This window comes from Panthera onca, chromosome A2, assembly GCF_046562875.1.
Source record: "Panthera onca isolate mPanOnc1 chromosome A2, mPanOnc1 haplotype 2, whole genome shotgun sequence".
In the NCBI taxonomy this organism is placed as follows: Eukaryota; Metazoa; Chordata; class Mammalia; order Carnivora; family Felidae; genus Panthera; species Panthera onca.
The window spans coordinates 42,339,479-42,359,438 of NC_138340.1; the positions used below are offsets into that span (position 1 = coordinate 42,339,479).

At 39.0% G+C, this 19,960-nt stretch overlaps 1 pseudogene; it reads left to right on the forward strand.

The window, feature by feature from the left end:
• The first annotated feature begins 11,243 nt into the window (after positions 1-11,243).
• LOC132675888 (retinal rod rhodopsin-sensitive cGMP 3',5'-cyclic phosphodiesterase subunit delta pseudogene) lies at positions 11,244-11,701 on the forward strand (annotated as a pseudogene).
• Positions 11,702-19,960: the final 8,259 nt, after the last annotated feature.

Genomic DNA, 19,960 nt, shown 5'->3' on the forward strand with positions numbered 1-19,960 from the left:
ATTTTTCAAATATAAATACATTTTTATAAACTATATGTATTGTATTGGTACAAATATATATTTGCATACATAAGTTTCTGCCCACACAAATGGTAGCATGGGGTAATTATAACCTTGCAATTTGCTGTTTTCCAATCATCATTATGTTTTTAAGATCTAAGTGCTTTAAGACAGTAACAGCTTCATGTATCATTCTATTGTGTGATTGTACTCACACGTTGTCATTTCCCTATTGAGGTACATCCATGCTATTTCTAATTTTTGCTGTTCCCTCAAATGCTGTATGTTGTAGCGAATACGCACCTGAGTGTGTGTCCTTGTGAACATGTGATTCCCTGGTATATATGTAAAATACATGTATACATTTTATGTAATTATGTTTATATATTTATAGTTAATATATAATACATATACATATTTTACATATATATGTAAAATGAATAAATCAAAGGATGTGTGGATTTCAGTTTTGCAAGATACTGCCAAATGGCTTTCAAAATAGGATATATCGATGTTAACTCTCAAGAGTGCTCCAAGAATATCCAATCCTGAACATCCTTCCCAACATAGAATTTAAATAGACTTTTAGAAATGATATCTCAATGCTATAATTTTAACTTGCATTATCCTTATTATTTCCTATTAGGAAAAGAAAACATTTCCTATTATTTGACATATTGTGAATAAGGTAGCCTTCTGCTTTATTTCAGTATGTGAAATAACTTGTTTTATTCTTTCACTAACGGCACTGTTTACATTAGTTAGCCTTCTAAAGAACTATCCAGTCTCGATTTTAAATATGTCTAGATTATACTGTATAATGATTGTCTGGTTTTCCCAAACTCTACTTTTTGAGCTATTTTAGGTGCTATAAGATAATACAGTAAAAAGATCCTCCAGGATCCCTGACTTTTAAATCTCAGGCAGCATGGTCTTACTTTGCTCTCTTGGGATGAGTGAAAGCTTAGATCTTAGATCTTGTAACATCTGACTGTGTCTCAACTTTTCTGCATCTCCAGCAGAGTTCTCCGTACAGTTCAGGACTCTCAGTGGCTCTTCCAAATAGCAAGGATGTTTTTCTCCAGCTGTAACTGTGCCTTATAATGGTCCCCCGATGCTCCTTTCACCAGTAGCTGGCAGTGCTCCTCAGTGGACTCACAGCCTCCCCCCAAAGTGGAGATCAGACGCAAGAGTTTCCATTGGCTGATTTCCTCCTGAAATCCGTTCAAGAGAAGCAGAAACACATCCTTATTAGTTCATCTACTGTATTACATTAACACAGGGCACTAAGATGTCATTGTCCTCAGATTCTAATGATCAGCAAAAATTATTACTTTTGCTTTTATTTTTTGTCATAGAATTTGCTAATTCTAAACAGTGTGATTGTCTTCTTTTCTCTCTCTCTTTCCAAAAAAGCAGTCCTCTATAAATGCAAATCCAATGTCAGAAACTGTTCTAAATGCTAGGGTACATCCAAATGTTTGTCCCTCAAGAATTCCAGTTTATAGAGGCACCTGGGTGGCTCAGTTGCTTGAGCGTCTGATTTTGGCTCATGTCATGATCTCACACTCGTGGGTTCGAGCCCCACATCAGGCTCTGTGCTGACAGCTCAGGGCCTGGAGCCTGCTTCAGATTCTGTGTCTCCCTCTCTCTCTCCCCCCCTCCTCCACTCGCGCTTGTGTCTCTGTCTCAAAAATAAACATTAAAAAAAATAAAAAGAATTCCAGTTTATAAACTATATTGCAAGCTAATCTATGAACATGTAGGTGATTTTAACTCTTAAAACTGAAGCTGAGAATTTGGAAACAAAGATCTTTCTGAAAAGTACTATTCTCTGACTACAGAAAATAGACAAAAATGTTAGGAGAAAACAAAATCAGAGTGTAACAATGGAGGATCTGGGACACCACTTAGAGGCATGGTGCTTTGTAATACATTAATCTATGCTTTCCTACTGTGTTTCTTCCTTAATGAGACATTGTGGTAACTAGGGTCCCAAGTCTAGCAAAGGTTAAACTGTTTATCTTCATTATCACAAGTCCTGGAGAACTTAATAAGCCTCAAGGCACATGCTGAATGGCTTCTGTCCTATATAATTGAGTGTACTATGTTTCCAAACAAGATAAAAACCTCAGGATATATTTTTAATGTATTTCTCTGAATGTTTACTATACTTTCAGAGGATTGACTAAGCACAGTATATTTTCTGAAAATATAACATCATTTCTGATAAGCTCGCAGTTAGTCCAAACCAAGCATAGATTCATTTTATTTTAAATGGAGCAATGGATTATGCAATCATGTTTCACAAAGTGAAACAATTTCCATGCTTTTGTCTTACTAATAATCATGAGCTGTCTCCTTTGAACAGTGAAAATGATGAGACCAAGGTATGATCAGTTACCAGTACAAGCTGAAGGTGTTTTCCCTTTAATGATGTTGAGTTCGTGGAGATCCATTTGTCAGTAATGGGTTTTTTCTTGTTTCTTTTTTCTTTCTGTGTACAGCTCTACATGGGTTAAATTGCTGATTCTTATGAAGTTATAATCTGAGACCCGAACTGAAGTTAAATGAGGTTCAGCCTGGAACTCACTGAGAGGTATCAGAGACAGATGGTTGCCACATGCCAAAATTAGGAATTCCATTATTCCCGAACACTTTTTTCTGCTAGGCAAAGTGGCTGGGTTGACTGATATTGTCAGTGAGTATTTAGATTTTGAGATGATTATTGTGGCTGAATATTCCAGGCTAAATAAAATCAATCCAAGATGTTGCTGATAAATGCTATATGAAAAATTCTAAAATAATGGGGAGCATCTGCTTTGTTATCCATCTATCTATCCATCCATCCACTCACCCACTCACCAGTGCATTCATTCATTAACAGAGCATATTAATAGAGTGTTTATTGTGGTGGCAACCATATGTCAGGCACTAGTCTAAAAACTGAGGCTATAATAGTACATAAACATAGTGTTCTTGCCTCCTGCAACTTACTGATTTGTGGAGAAGACAGATTAGTACATGTGAATAAACAGTTATAATAAATTTGATACGCAGAGAGATGAAGGTAGGCAAAGGATGTTATGAACGCCCCCAGAGAGGCAGTAAACTCAGATGGAAGAGGGATATCAGGCAGCATCCTAGAGAAGTTGGCATCAGCGCTGAGAACAGAAGGGAGGAGAGGATCAAAAGAGTACTAGAGGAAACAGCAAATACAAAGGTTAGGACATGTGCAGAAGTAATACTTTTTAGGGACCTGAAAGAAGTTCGGAAAAGCTGGGCTGTGGTGTACAAACTAGGGAATCACAAGAGAGAGGGTGTGATAAAGCTATTCAGGAGTGATATCATGTCCCAGGTGCATTGGGGTGCGGTCTACTGGAAGTACTGATCAGAGAGTGTGGGTGATTAAAACTGGCTGCCTGATTTAATTTTTGTGGTCACATTATTTTCAATTCATTATTAAAAGGTATCCTTTCCTTGGCTATTTATCAATGAATTTAATTTATGTAATCATTTTTTGCAAAAGGGATTTCAAGTAGTTTCTAAGGATACATAAGATATCACACAACTGCATGAATTTAATGGAGAGTACAAGGAGACAGACAAAAGAAAACTACAATTGGGATACAATGAATACTACTATAGAGACATATACTGATCTATAAGCTCCGTCTGAATAACACCAACAGTTGGAATCAGGGCTTTTTGGATTCTTATGATGTGGTGGGTAGTATTTTCAATGATTTGCACTTGTGATCTCATTTAGCCCTCTCAGACCTTGCTGCTTAAAATGTGATCAACAGATCAGCTGTCTCAGCATCACCCAGAGCTTATAGGAAATGCAGAATTGCTGGCCTCATCCCAACTCAGCTGAATCAGAATCTATGCTTTAACAAGGTTCTGGGTGATTCCTGAACACAGGAAAGCTTGTTAAGAACTGGTCTCAGAGGTACTTATTGTTACTACATTTTCACATTACAGATCAGAAAACCAAGGTTCTGAGAGAAAAACTAATTTGCCCAAAACCAAACACTTGGCAAATGCAAGGGACACTTTTGAATTTTTATCTTTCTGACTCTTGGCATTCTGTGAGGTCTAAGTGGCAGAGACTCTCCAACATTTGTTCCTGAGCTTGACCTTGACTAGTCAAATAGGAAATATGGGTTTTTGTACAAAATATATTGTCACAAAGATAATATCAGACAAGTTGCTCAGAAGAACGGCCAGGCAACTATCATTGACATTATCAGAAAAGAATGCTTCCCAGGAATGTATATCAACAAGACTTTGCTTCATGTGATGAATGATAACCCAAACAAAATTCTCCCATCGATGCTATCTGATAAATCAAAATGATGTGCTTCAGTGGAACACAAGAGTAGTGACTAATAACCATATTTAGTTATCTCGTAAGACAGAGACAGAAGATGATTGGACAGGGGCAATGACCTCAGATCTACCTCAGTTAGGAAGTTAAACTAATGACATTAAATGCCCAGGCTGTTAACAATATTGTATAGTAGAAGCACTGAAAAACTATTGGGCCATATATTTATCCTGCTTTTATATCATACCATCCAAATGACACACCTATAAGCATTTTTGCTCGAATTCCATAGATGCTATACTTAAGAGAAAGACTGCTCCTTCTACCTCCATTATTTTGAGATCTGCTCAGCTGTTTATTCCACTACTAAAATTGAAAATGCTGGGACACCTGGGTGGCTCAATCGGTTGAGTGTCTGACTCTTGATTTTGGCTTGGGTCATGATCCCAAGGTTGTAGGAGTGAGCCCTGCATCGGTCTTGGAACTGGGCCTGGAGCCGAGCCTGCTTGAGATATTTTCTCTCTCTCTCTCTCTCTCTCTCTCTCTCTCTCTCTCTCTCTCTGTCTCTCTCCCCTGCTCACTCTCTTACTCTAAAACAAAATAAAAATTTTTAAACAAACTAAATTAGATTAGATTAAATTTTAAAAATAAAAATGAAAATGCCTTATAAACCTTCACAAACCCAAATGCTTACGAAGGTGTTATGGGCTGAATTGTGTCCCCCAAAAATACATGTTGAAGTCCTAACCCTCAATGTGACTGTATTTGGACATAGAGTCTTTAAAGAGGTCACTTAGATTAAATAAGGTTTTAAGGATGGGACCCTAATCCAATAGAACTGGTTCCTTAAAAGATACCAAGCAGGTATGCACACAGATTAAAGGCCATGTAAGGACATGATCAGAAGGCGTTCGTCTACAAACTGAAGAGAGAGATCTCAGGAGAAACCAAACTAGCTGACAGGTTGATCTTGGATTTCTAGCCTCCATCACTATGAGACAGTAAATTTCTATTGCTTAAGTCCCCAGGCTGTGTTTTTTGTTATGTCAGCCCTTGCTGACTAATGCAACGAGTTAGGCAAGTAATTTAAGTCAGTGAGACAGCGGGGATTAAATGTAAATACATGCATATGGGGAGCAGTGGGGACTGCTGGGGCCATTGTTGATAGAATTGCAGAATCAGTGTTGCCCAACTCACTAACCTTTAACAAAAGAAAAAAAAGAGAGTTCATGTAAAATCTATTCTTTTTAAGAATAATTTTATTCACGGGGCGCCTGGATGGCTCAGTCGGTTGAGCAACTGACTTCAGCTCAGGTCATGATCTCACTGTTCCTGAGTTTGAGCCCCGCATCAAGCTCTGTGCTGGCATCTCTGAGCCTGGAGGCTGCTTCAGATTCTGTCTCCCTCTATCTCTGCCCCTCCCCCACTTGCACTCTGTCTCTGTCACTCAAAAATAAATAAACGTTAAACAAAATTTAAAAAAAGAATAATTTTATTCATTTAAAAAGTCAAAAAATATTATGTTGTCTATGCAAAATACGTCTGGAGTTTGTAAGCTCTCTGCCCAGGCTATTAACAATATTGTATAATAGAAGCACTGAAAAACTATTTGGCCATAGAATTATCTTGCTTTTATATCCTATCATCCAAATGACACAAGTATAAGCACATTTGCTCAAATTCCAAAGATGCTATACTTAAGAGAAAGGCTGCCTTAAAATATGCAAGATAGAACTGTCAGACCTTGACACTACATGTATATGAAGGAAGCCAGAATAGCTGTTGCTAAAAATGCATTTCATTGACTATTCCATCTGTAAATGTTGTGCCATGATGACAATCAATCAGGATAAATCACACAGCTACTCAACTAATTCATCCATAAAGAAAACTGGTAATCAGAGTGTTGAAGTCAGCAAGGCTGAAATCAGATGCCCATAACATCTGCATTTGCGGGAGATGAGGCCTTAATGGTAGTCCATCAGAAATTTTAAGAACAGTCATATCAGTATTATCCAGAACTGTCTTTGTGAATAGCATCTGCCATGATTTTCAAGGTCACATGAGTAGTTAAGAATGCAGTTCCTTGTGCATTTATAAATTGTAGGGGCTTTTTGGAGGAAGTTTTAAATGATTTCTTTGTTGCTAATTGCAGTTCTGAAAACTCTAAATTTGAAATGTCAGCTTCTTTGTTGGCAAATAGTTTCGTATTGGTGCTGGCCAGTAAAATTCCCAATTTGAATTTATCAGTTGATTACATTTTATTAATCTATCATTGTTATCACTCTTGTTGTTTTGTTGCAGGACTCCCTCCATGTTTCATCTCTGGTAAAAGTCTTTACCTTTCAACACGGACACTGTTCGCATTACCTCTTTGCTGGATATTTGCAGTAACTACTAGCGATCCTAAGGTTTCCCAGCCTTGCCTTACTCTGCAACATGTTATTAGTATTTCTTTTTAAGGAAACAAGTTTATCACAGATTTTAGATTGAGGTCCAGACAATATAACCTGGTATTCATGATCCTGCAAGCTCTTAGTCCAGTTTGCCACTCCAGTACTATCTCTTACTAGGCTCCTTTTCTGTTTCCTTCTGCCACAACTGAAATGAACGCATTGCTCGTGGAAACATAGGTTTACCAATACAGGTGCCTATACTGTCACCTGTTAATTCTGGAAAAATCTTTATAGATGCTGGTGGTAATTGTTGAAATACAAATTTTAAGTTTTTCTTTCTTCAAATACGTCTACTGCTATGTTCTCTTTTCCTTTTGGTATTTAGATATAGTGTATGCTACACTTTCTTTACCTTTTAAAGTAATCTCTACACCCAAAATGGGGCTCAAACTCACGACATCGAGATCAAGAGTCACATGCTCTCCCTTTTGAGCCAGTCAGGCACCCCTGTAATGTTAGATCTTTTGAAATTGCCCCAGAGTTATTGGATGTTCTGGGCTTTTTTATTATTATTATTTTTACATTTATTCATTTTTGAGAGACAGAGAGAGACAGAGCACAAGTGGGCGAGGGGCAGAGAGAGAAGGAGACACAGAATCCGAAGCGGGCTCCAGGCTCCTAGCTGTCAGCACAGAGCCCGACGCGGGGCTCGAACTCACAAACCATGAGATCATGACCTGAGCTGAAGTCGGACGCCCAACTGGCCAAGCCAACCAGGTGCCCCTATTATTTTCTTTTACTTTTTATTTTGGGACATTTCCATTGATCTATCATCAGGATCATTATTCTTTCCTTGACTCTGTTCAGTTTACTAATGGGTGCACCAAAGGCATCCTTCATTTCTTCTGCAGTGTTTTTGATTTCTAGCCTTTTCTTAGAGTTGGTTTCTTAGACTTTTCATCACTCTGCTGACATTACATGTTACATGTTGTCTACTTGTTCCATTAGAGCTCTTGACTTATTAATTACACTTATTTTAAATTCCATATCTGATAATTCCAACATCTGAGACATGTCTCAGTCTTGTTCTGAGGATTATTTTGTGTCTTCAGAATGTGTTTTTTATTCTCTTTTGTCATGCCTTGTAATGTTCTACAGAGAGCCACATTTATAATATTGTGTAGAAAGCTAAACATGTTGAATTGGGGAATAGGAACTGAGCTAAATAGTACTGTCATGTGAGAATTTATGGGAATCTTCCTAAAAGGAAAGCTTTATTCAATCCTTACTGTAGCTGCACTGTATCCGAGGCTTCAAATTCAGCTAATGACCTTGTTTTTGTCTCCCTTCTTGGGGCTTTCTTAAGTACTTCTTTTCAAAGAATGGCTTTGTTTTGCAGCTCTTTTACCTATTGTCCACTGTCATTATATTCAGACCTTTTTGGTGTTATGTGAAGGTGTAGGGGAAGGGGAGCATGATATAATCCTCCAATTAAATCTCAGTGTTTGAATGGACCAATATCCCAAGGCCATGGCCTTCTTGGTATAGCTTTTCCACCACTTCCCCGTATTCCTCTCCCTGGCTGCAGCATTCCCAATCTATTTCCTTGATCCCTGTTTCTCCCCTGTTAGGTGAGAAAGGAAGGCTAAAGGGAGCTTGAGTGGGAGGAATGCCCTGCCCACTTACTGAAATAAACTTTTAGCAAACTCTTTTCCTCTGGAGAGTCAGCCTTTCTTATGGATAAAGCTCTGGTCTCTATCCAGATTACCTTCCTCATGCATGAGCCATGAGGGAGTCTCTCCAGATCTTCACCATGAGAAATAGGTGAGATTTCTAAATATAAAGCCCACAAAGGTGTGAGGGCCCCCATTACAGCAGCCCCCATTTCCCAGTATTTTATCTGAATTACCATCGAAGTGTTCCTACAAGTGTGGTGGCTCCAGCAGCTTTTGAACCAGGTAAGCAGATCTCAAGTGTTCCTGTCTGGGGTGCATCTGATGAGTACAAGGAAAGTCACTGATTTTCAGCTTGTTCAACTTTTTCTTGACGTAAGCCAAATGTGATGTCTAAGGTCTCTACCTGTGGGAGCTGAAACCAGAAGCTTAAGCTTCCTTAAAAGTCATGTTTAAAACAAAACAAAACAAAAGTCAGGGTTTTTTTTAATGTTTAAAACTATAAAAGAATTGAAATTCATGCCAAGCGTGCCTTGGGTAGGATGAATGCAGCCTCCAGGCTTTTCAACTCAACTGAGGGCCCAAAGGATAAAATGACTTCCTCAAGCAATCAGAGCCTTGCGTAAAATTTGTGCTCCATTGATGCTTGCTGTAGCCAACATAGAGTCAAGACTTGAACCTGAAGGCTGCAAATGCTGCTTCTGTTAACACAACATAATGCCCACATATTCTTCTTTGAGCTGATAACTCCATTTGTTATCCATTCTGAGTCTTGACAATTTTCTACTCTACTATCAGTTCTGTAAGAACAGCAGGGTCCATGTGGTACAAAACAGGTATATTTGGATAAGGAGAGAGAAATTTTACTAACTGGCACACAGAAAGCTTAGCATTTAAAACTGTATATTTAATATCCAAACAGGCCTATGAGGATGAAATCTTGTGATTGCTCCTTTCTCTCTTTGTGAGGAGAGAGGTGAGTCTTAGGCTAAGCAGCATAGTCAAAAGTTGAATGAACACCAGAGTCAGTAGAAGCCAGGACTTTCTGAATCCAGAGATCATAGCAGCTCTTGCAAGACAATGACTTTCACAGTTTTGTGTTGTTTCTTCTCTGTTTCTTTCTGCTACTCCCATTACCATGCCCTCCAGAGCCAGGATAGAGCCATAGATAGATAATCAGTTTCCTATTACTGCTGTAACTATGAATTACCATATATTTGGTGGCTTAAACAATACAGTTTTTTTACCTTACAATTCTGGAGGTCAGAGTCCAAAATGGCTCTCACTGGGTTAAAATCATGATATATATATAAAGTTGCATGTCTTCTAGAGGCTCTAAGGAAAAATGTTCTTCCCTCTTTCTTTCTTTTTTTTCTTTCCTTTTTTTCCTTTTTCCTGTTTCTATAGCCTGCCCACAACCCTTGGCTCATGGTCCCATTCCTGCATCTTCAAAGCCAATGAAGTTGGACTGAATACTTCTCATGCTGCTATCTCTTTGATTCTCCCTCTTCTGCCTCCCTCTCTTACTTTTAAAGACCCCAGCTGGTTTGCACCCTTAATTCTCTTTTGCCCTGTAACCTAACATATTCAGTTTTTGACAGTTAGACCATGGACATCTTTGGGTGAGCTTTCTACCTATGATTGATAGATAGATAGATAGATAGATAGATAGATAGATAGATATTCCTCCTTCAGTACATAGTTGGGTGGTTAGATGTATAAGTTGTAAGATGGAAACATCACTAGAGATAAAGATAATATAGAGCAATTAATTTCTTTTTTTTATTAAAAACATTTTTTTAAATTGTTTGAAAGAGAGAGACAGAGTGTGAGTAGGGGAGGGGCAGAGAGAGAGGAAGACAAAGAATCCGAAGCAGGCTCCAGGCTCTGAGCTGTCAGCACAGAGCCCGATGCGGGGTTCAAACTCACAAACCGTGAGATCATGGCCTGAGCTGAAGTCGGATGCTTAACCAACTGAGCCACCCAGGTGCCCTGAACAATTAATTTCTTAAATTCAGGTTGTGACCATTGGAATAGAGGGAAGTCACAGAGCCAAGGAAGTTGGATACACCCAAGAAAGTTATAGACAGTTGGCTAATACATAACTGGATAGATATTGGATGAAGCAGGAAGTGACCTTCATAAAATAAAGAAGATGGTTAGGAAAGAAGTCATGCGTGCAGAACAGCAATGGAACTAACATTAATGGACCAAATGTCATGTTAGTAAATAGAAAATGTGGCTAGAAAGAGTGCAATACAATTCAGTTAATTCTTTAAAGTTAGCAAATGCTAGGGGCGTCTGGGTGGCTCAGTCTGTCAAGTCTCTGACTCTTAGTTTTGGCTCAGATCATGATCTCATGATTCATGAGTTCAAGCCCCACATTGGGCTCTGTGCTGAATCCCTGCTTGGGATTCTTTCTCTCTCCCTCTCTCTCTCTGCCCCACCCTGCCTCTCTGTCTCTGTCTCTCTCTCTCTCAAAATAAATAAACTTTAAAAAATTAAAAAAAATAAAGTCACAGAATTCTAATGGAATGATCATTTAGAACAAATTCAAGTACAGGGTGTATGCATTATCCTTGGGTTCAGAAAACATGTAGGCAATCAAGAGGGGATTTGTTACAGCCATATCATATGACATTACCATGTCTGTAATGCTAAATTGTTGAAGGAGAAGCGATCTGGAGCAGGAGCTGAGGGAAAGGAGAAGCTGGTCTGGGTGTGGCCACTGCTGCTGGTCACCCAAAGTCTCCAGGCCCGGCTAAGTTTCTGTCCTGTTGCTGGCACACCGCCTGTGAGACTCTGCCGGGCCAGCGTGGGAGAGCTATGGGCAGCCGCTGGATCATGTCAGCCAAGGACAGGTGGGCCAGGGAGATCCTGAGGGGCTACTAGATTGGATATACTTCTGGGATGCTGAGACATGGAAAACACCCTGGCCAGGAACGGAAGACCTGTCAGTCCCTGAAGTGGAGAATGAAGCCCCTGTTCTCAAGAAAACCCTCAAGCTCAAGGCAGTGTGTCCAGAAGTGACATTGTCTTCAGCAGAGCAAATGGAAAAATTCTTCCTGGAACAAAAAGTTTACTTCAAAGGAAAATGCCTAGAAAAACGGATCTTCAAGTTTGGCTTTGTGGTCCCTAACTCCACAAAGACCTGGCAGTCCCAGATAATGCCCACCAGTGCGCTAAATGGCAGTGTTTTCAGAGAGAGAACGTTTTTTGACAAGAGTCTTCTTGTAAGCACTTCCAGAGTGAGGGGTTTGAGAGTAGAAAGTGCATGCATTTCAAGAATTTGTTATTTTTGAAGGGAAAAGAGGAAATTTGACTTTTTTCCTCCATGCATTTGATTTTTAATACTTCCACCCCTGATTTCCTCTACAACAAAACCCACCTTCAGCCACCCGGGAACCAGTTCTATATAGGTAATCAGATGGCTTTTTCCTCCCAAACTGTCATCTCCCACTGACCAGCCTAAATTCCGAACCCCAGACCAGGGCAGAGGGCAAGCTTGACCTCTTCCCAGAGTGACCCAGGGACAAACACCATGTGAGGTGATGCTGTTCCTGTCCCTTCCTTACCTCCTCCATGGGCCCTGCAGGCAACCCATCTTCCTTTGGCCCCTGGTTTTAGAAAAATTCCTATTCCTCACCTATGTGTAGTTTTTTTCCTACCATTTCTATTTCATACATTTAACTTGTAAAATAGACTGTGATGGGATTATCATGTACTGAATCGAAACATATGAATTTTAAAAATTGTTAAATATCAGCAGTTTCTTATGGTTCACCATCAAAGATTTGTAGAGGTTCATTATTACTTAGAACTCTGGGGGAGGAGGTGGAGGACCTTCAGTGATCAGAAAGTTGTTCTTTAAACTCACCACAAGAGGGTGGTAAGGAATTACGCTTCACATCTGCACGCCCACAGAATGGTTGTCTTTCTCTTCACCCACCCACAAAAACAATTATTAAAATAGAAGATGGAGCTTTGGAAAAAATTTTTCTTTCTCATTTACATTTGTTAATCATATTTAAAATAGCATTGTTTGGCATCCTCAGAGTATATTGGCTGATAGCTGGGCATCTTTAATGCAGAGAACCCCAGTTATAAGCACATATCTCCATCTTCCATGTGTGCCTGTACACACTTAAAATGCAACAGCTTCATACATAAATTCTGAGCACCTCGTCACTGTCAAACTTCTAATCTGTGATGATGAATTAAATAGAATTTTAAATGGATAAATTTCTATTTTAAATCCATCTCCCCTTCTTGTTTATGAAATGAAATATTGAAGTAAATTGAAGGGAGTGGCCCTGTGGTTCATGCTCCAGTGTTAGTCAAGCTCCTACTGTTTACTGTTCCCAGTGACCTTGATCAAATTGCTCAACTCAGCTGGGAACTCAATTGTGTATTTAGAGGATTAAGCAGTCCTGGGAGACATTTTGGAGTCAGACACACCCACCATAACTTCCTAAGGCATTAATACTGTGTTCCTTTTGAATTAAAGTGGAACTCCCCATTCTGCAAAGGGAAGGTCTCAGGGGCTTGAAGGCATGTTTACTCCATCCTTCTTGTGTTGATTTCCCTTTGTTTTCTTCATTTTTCTTTATTAACTGAAAAATTCCCAAACTTTTTAATAGGCATATTTTTAATTTTTCTAGAATGTTCTGTTTTGTGTACCTGTTTGGGTGACTGTATCTGTGTGTGTGTCTGTGTGCATGTGTGCATGAGTGTCTGTGAGTATTGAGCGCTTGCTTAACACATTTGTATGCATCTCTGTGTTTGTGTTGTTTCCGTGTGCCTGCACGTGTGTATTAAGTAAATATGTGAATGCTGCATGTGTGTGTGTGTGCATGTGTGCCTATATGAGGTGTGTGTGTGTGAGTGTGTGTGCGTGTGTGCACATGCATGGACATGCAATCTGTGGTATGCACCAGTGTATTTGCATTTATATGTGTGAGCATGGTATATGCATTATAATGAGTTCGTGGGTGAGAGATGCCTGGGTGGCTCTGTCAGTTGAGTGTCCAGCTTCGGCTCAGGTCATGATCTCTCGGTTTGTGGGTTCCGGCCCTGCATTGGGCTCTCTCCTCTCAACACAGAGTCCTCTTTGGATCCTCTGCGGCCCTCTCTCTCTGCCCCTCCCCTGCTCACATTCTCTCTCTCTCTCAAAAATAATGAACTTAAAAAAAAAAAAAGAATAAATTCATGGCTGGTGTGTATGCACATGGTATGTATGTTTGTACATATGTATGTTCTTGATGTATATGTGTATATGTATATGTATTTACCTATGTGTGTATTTGTGGTAGGCAGATTTCAAGTTGGATGTGTGTGTGTGTGTGTGTGTGTGTGTGTGTGTGTGTGTGTGTTGGCTATTGTCATGAGAACACTCTTCATAGACATTTTTCTTAGCCAAGAGAAGGCAGTGTGCTGCTTGCACCCCTCTTTGAGTTCAACAAGGAAAACCTCTGAAATCTAGTGGCCTGCTAGTGCTTTGCTGCTTTCTTCCCTTCATAGCACTTCATTTTACTGTATTATCTGAGAACCCATTTTAAGTCCCACTAACCCTCCCCTTAATTTTCATTTCCACCTGTGTGAAAGCTCTGTGCTTGAAATTAAGAACACTTTAGAGTAAGAACGCAAGTGATTTATCAGGGTATAAGAGCAGTGATTCATGTATTTGTTTCTGTCACTCCATTGTTTGACTTCCTTGGGTAATTTACAGTTTCTGCTCTTGGGTAATACCACAAAAGCCTTTGAGTTTCTTGAGAAAAGAGAGGTGTAAACTATGTTTGAACCGATCTTTTCACTAATATGACCTTTCATTAACCTTAGCAGATGCTTTAAAAAGAAGTATTTTAAGCTAATCTCTCTGAAGTTCAGTTTATGTCTGCTTTTAATGTAAACTCAGTATTTTTGCTTTTGCCAAAAATCCCAGAGTAGACTTTGCAAGTTCTGTTTTCTTAGAAAGAGACAATTGCAGGGGTGCCTGAGTGGCTTAGTCGGCTAAACTTGTGACTTGGGCTCAGGACGTGATCTCGTGGTTGCCAGGTTCAAGTCCTGTGTTGGGCTCTGTGCTGGCAGCTCAGAGTTTGGAGACTGCTTCGGATTCTGTGTGTGTGTGTGTGTGTGTGTGTGTGTGTGTGTGTCTCTGCCCCTCCCCCACTTATGCTTTGTCTCTCTCTCTCTCTCTCTCTCTCTGTCTCTCAAAAATAAATAAATATTAAGAAAAAAAAGAGACAGTTACTCACATCTGAGATGTGTCTTCTGAATGTGCTCAGTACTTAATCATTTTTTCCCTTTTCTTACTTGATTATGTTAGTTTCCCAAACCAGCTTTGCCTAGTTTTAGAGTATTGTAAATAAGAGAAGCCCAAAATCATATCTAGGGCCAGCTACATGATAAGTTAAACTCGTGGTCTTTACAATTATCTATTATGATATCTTCTGAACATCTATAAAATTTTGTTCTGTTCTATACAATAAAGAGTCAAATAATATACTGCTTTGCATTTTCCTTCTTTTGCTTCTTCTTCTTCTTCTTCATCTTCTTCGTCGTCTTCTTCTTCTTCTTCTTTTTAATAGAAGTAACTTTGGCCTCTTTTTTACTATAACCTGCATACCACTAAATTAGTTTGCCACATACTCATTGTCAATGAAATTTTATAAAGGAAACTTTTAAAACTGACAAATTTCAGACAGATTATATTTGAAACATGCATAAGAATCAGAACACTTTAGTTACATGTTATCCAAAATAGTGAACTTCATTCTTCAAAAGACCACTAAAGCTATTTACTTTAAAAGTATGTACAGTACATAAAAATGTTTAGCAACATTTTTTGATAAATAATTTTTAATACTTATTGGCCTCATGAGAGATAACATTTTGATCTTGTCATGATGAGATATTGCTTAATGACCACAGTTTCTAGAGATGACCAAGATTCTTAAATTACTGTAATCACTCCAAAGGAGTATAGAAGTTCAGGTCTTCTTTTAACTCATATTCAGTAGGAATATGAGCTATGCCCTTGAAGGAGATGTTGGTAGATTATGTTTCTTAGTTAACAATGTCCAAACCAAGAGTCAGAAATATGAATGACATGGTGAGGTCAAATTATCAACAGGATACCTCCTTGTGAACTTGATTGGTTCGTGGTCCATGGCTACTCTCTCTTCTCTGTTCCTCTGATCCCAATTCAGGATTTACCAGTATACATTTCGTCATTTCGTCCAGTTTAGATTGATTCATCTTTGTTCTCATTTCCTTCTTACCCTACTTTGTGCCTTATAGCTAAACTGATAGCATGATCTCTACTACCTAAGAAGTTTAGGGGACACGTCCCTGATCTATATGCATTTTTCAAACTCAGTTCAATTTAACTGATGTTTGATCATTTTCTTACATGCAAAACACAGTTTCAGACTTTGAAGATTCACAGTGACAATTCTCTTCCCTATACCTAATATAAGCCCTTAGGTGTAACCAGAAAAACTAAAAGATCTATGGCTTCTAATGAATTATTGCACCATAAGACTCAGCTGCTTAGTGTAGTACAAATGCCAAAATAAAAAAAATAATTTTTTTAATATTTATTTTTGAGAGAGAGAGACAGAGCATAAGTGGGGGAGGGGCAGAGAGAGAGAGAGAGAGAGACAGAGACAGACAGAATCCGAAGCAGACTCCAGGCTCCAAGCTGTCAGCACAGAGCCTGATGCAGGACTTGAAATCCCAAACTGTGAAATCATGTCCTGAGCCAAAGTCCAACACTTAACTGATTGAACCACCCAGGCGCCCCAAACAAAATGTTTTTAATAAAAGCAAAAACTCCCCGTTTATGTCACTGCTCTGAGATTGCCTGTCTTACTGCTTCATCACATGGATTAGCTGATCAAAACAAAAGTGATAGTAAATTAGTCGATGCTGTATGTTTTTTTGTTCATCTACTCATAACTAATACTATGTAGTCATTACTGACTCCAGCTGGGACCATAACCTTGTGTCATACTGAGTTCAATTGCTCAAGAGCCGTGCGATCTTCTCTAACTCAAATTCACTTTTGTACTTTAAAAAAGCAAAGAGCAGTGGGAAAGTCTAGTAGAAGATCTAAAAGTACGATTGGATAGCCATTCCTTATTGCAGAAATGTTGTGGGTAAGACAGATGCATTCAGTGTTACCAATAAGGTACAGAGAAAGGTATGAAGTAACCCATGGCTTCTTATTACATATACGAGCACCTGGGCTTTTCTTCGCTTTTTCCAGACCTACATCAGCCATATTTACTTTATGCCATTTGCCTTCAACCAATTATATTTAGTAAACATCTGTTCAACAACTATGAAATACCGAAAGCTGTATGTTTTAGGCAGCAGCTAATAGTCTTGTGAATAGTAATACATAATAAATAGTTGAGATCAATAACTGAATGAAAAGCTAAATGAAAAAAGGCAGAGTTTTTCCAACATGGAAATAATCTCCTTTTTCCCTTCCACTGATTTCTGGGTGTAGTGTAGCTAACATTTGTAGGTCCACAGGTGGACCTTTCACTGGTGATCCTATTCATTTTTGTTGACACAGGACTATCTCTGCCTATGCAGCACTCGGCTACCTGTCCACTGTCCTCTTGGGGTCTTCTGTCTCTCTGCTTGCCTGGGCCCTTGCTATTTGCTAGTTCCCTTCTGCTTAGCTGAAATTCCATTCTAGGATCTTCCTGACCAAGTGATTGGGCAGTCTCCAAAGTTATTCAAATTTAGGGCACAACATATAAGACCCAGAACTACTTGTTTATTTAATCATCCTTCCCCACCCCCACCCCCAGCCAAGAAACAACAATGAGCATCTACCAAGTTCTAGGCCAGGCTACACAAAGAGGGTCCCACATTCAATAAAAAGCACTTCCTACCCAGAAAATAAACAGAATGACCAAGAATCTGATAATTACCAAAAGACAGCCTAGCATAAGTACAAAAGTCCTATATTATATTAAAACCCATTCCTGAAGTCTCCAAAATGGCCAAAGTTTGAAAAGTGTCCAATGCCTAATTTTTGGTGATGTCAGTGGATATTTGCCAAAGACTGTTCTATTTTTTAGATGGTTGAAATCTATTAAGTCAATATAGATTAAATTGCGTCAAAGGATGGTATCGACTGGAATTGCAAAAAGAAACATGAAGTTGTAATTTATAACATAAATAACTCAAACTAAGCTAATAGCCTTTATATGCAGAAAATTCTAGAAGGACTGTTTAAAAGAGGAGCTAATAGTTATTCTAATTAGTTTATCGTTCTTTAAAATGATGCCTCTAAACTGGTAACACATGCTTTAAAAGAGTTCGCTTTCCTCAGTTGGGTTCATAGAACTGTGTCGAGTTGGTAGTGCCCTGTTAAAGGTCACTCCAGCTACTGCCACATGATCATAAACTCCAAACGAGTGCCTTCTAAATGAATGAAATTTTACTGCAAAATAATTCTGTTCATTTCTGCCAGGCTCCATGAATGCTGTGAAAAATTTCAGGAGCCCAATTCTCATAAGCTACTCGGAACTCAACTTCATTATACAGTTATGGTCACCAATTTTTCCTGGGAATGACATATAAAACCTCTCATCTGAGCAAAACGAGGCAGATTAATGTTGCATAAAACATATACAGTCTGGATTACAAAATCAGAAAAGCTATCTCTTAGATAGAAAAGCCATCCCTCTTTAGATGTCTGTAATTACAAGACAAACTTCCCCATGGCCTAATATTTCTTACCCTTTCAAAAGGAAAATTCTACATAAGAGAAATAGGGAAATTTTAGTAAACTCATGCTGGTTAGGAAACATAAATATGAGGTATGATTTTTGATGACCTCAATTGCATATGCATGTTTTATCTTCCAAACCTAGGTAAGGTTTTTCTCATAAGGTTCTCAAAATATATTGTTAAGAGATGCATTGGACTTGAAAAATTAAAATAAAATCAATTTCAGCAAATAGTTATTTTAAAGCAAAATGTTGAAAATTGTTGGTACGTTTAGAGTATGTGTCCACACAGGAAGCTTGCTGCTATGGAATACCTGCTTGCCTGTCACCGATCCCCTTGTCTTCTCTTTGTCTTCTGCTATTCATCCCCCAATCCTCTTTAAATGTAGTTTTTATCCTGTCACTCACCTACTAAAACTCTTTCAACTCTACTGAAGGGGCATATTCTGAGCTTCTACTTATGTGCTTAACATATCTTTCCAGAGAGAGAATTGGTCGGTATGCTCAACCCTTAAGAGGTGAAAAGGGTAAGTATAGACAATAAGGGGTTGCGTCCTGTTTGGAATCCACACCTGCTGACAAGCCACTGCAGCCTTCGCGTTTCTAAGTCCCCAGTAAATGGAGGATAACTGGAGGGCTTGCAGGACAATGGCAGTAGTAGCCTCCTCCCCCTTCTCAGCTCCATCTCTGGGGAGGTGCTAACAAGCATGTAAATGCTCCCTGCAGGCAAGAAGCTGTAGGGGGGGTGAAGAGGCTGTAAGTCTTCAAAAACCCACAAATTGGATTATCAATTGCTAAATAATCAGGAGCTGGTCATTGTAATAAACCATGCCTTGAGGCAGAGAGTTCAAATGCCACTCAAAGCAGAAGTGAAGAAAGTATTCCAGTTGCATTCCTTTTGAGAGGCAGCATTACTTCGTGCTAAGAGCACAGACTGCTTCAGCACACTGCTTGGGTTTGAATCTCAGCTACAGCTTGAACTAGCTCTCTGGCCTTGGACAAGTTATTTAAGCTGGACTACTTTTTAGGTTCCTCATCTATTAAATGTTAATAACAATGGTAGCCATATCATACTGAATGTATAAAATGCTTAAAACAGAGCCCGGTGCACTGTAAGCACATAATTATTTGATATTATTGGAAAATATTTATTCGGCCCATACTTTATGACAGGGACTGTGCTAGAAACTGGGGATAGAATGGAAAGAAATGCAGCTTTTCTTCCCTTATTAGGCACCTACAATACAAGATGGGAAGCCCTGTGAAGGAGGAGGACATAGGATGTTATGGAAGTTCACAGTAGGGATGCTAAAAGCAGGCACTGAGGAAGAGGAAAGCAGGAGAGGATGGCCTGAGTGTGACGTGAACAGCAGGCAAATTTGCCATGATGCTAAGGAAGATTCGGCTTTCCAGCCCTTTCCTTGAGAAGGTCCCTAGGAGGGCTGGGGGTGTTCAACAAGTGGGGACAGATCCAAGAGGCAATCAAGATAACATTTCCGCTTACCCATTTCTAGTCAACTGTGTAAAGAGGTCTTGGAAGAGAGTGCCTTAAATCGCATGTCTGTAGTAATTTGTTTGACTTCTCTTCTCATCTTTAATCATTATTTACTTCCAATATACCTTTTGTATTTGTAATTTTATGTATCTTTTTCTTAAAGTAAGCCCCTCCAAACCTTTGGGACCCACAAAATCTGTATCCACTTCTATTCAAAAGATAAATGGGCTTTAGGTAAGGGTTCCACGAGTTAGTTAAAATTGGTAAATCAGCAGTAGAGGAAGGGATACTGTCTTCAGCAAAAGGTCCTAGGT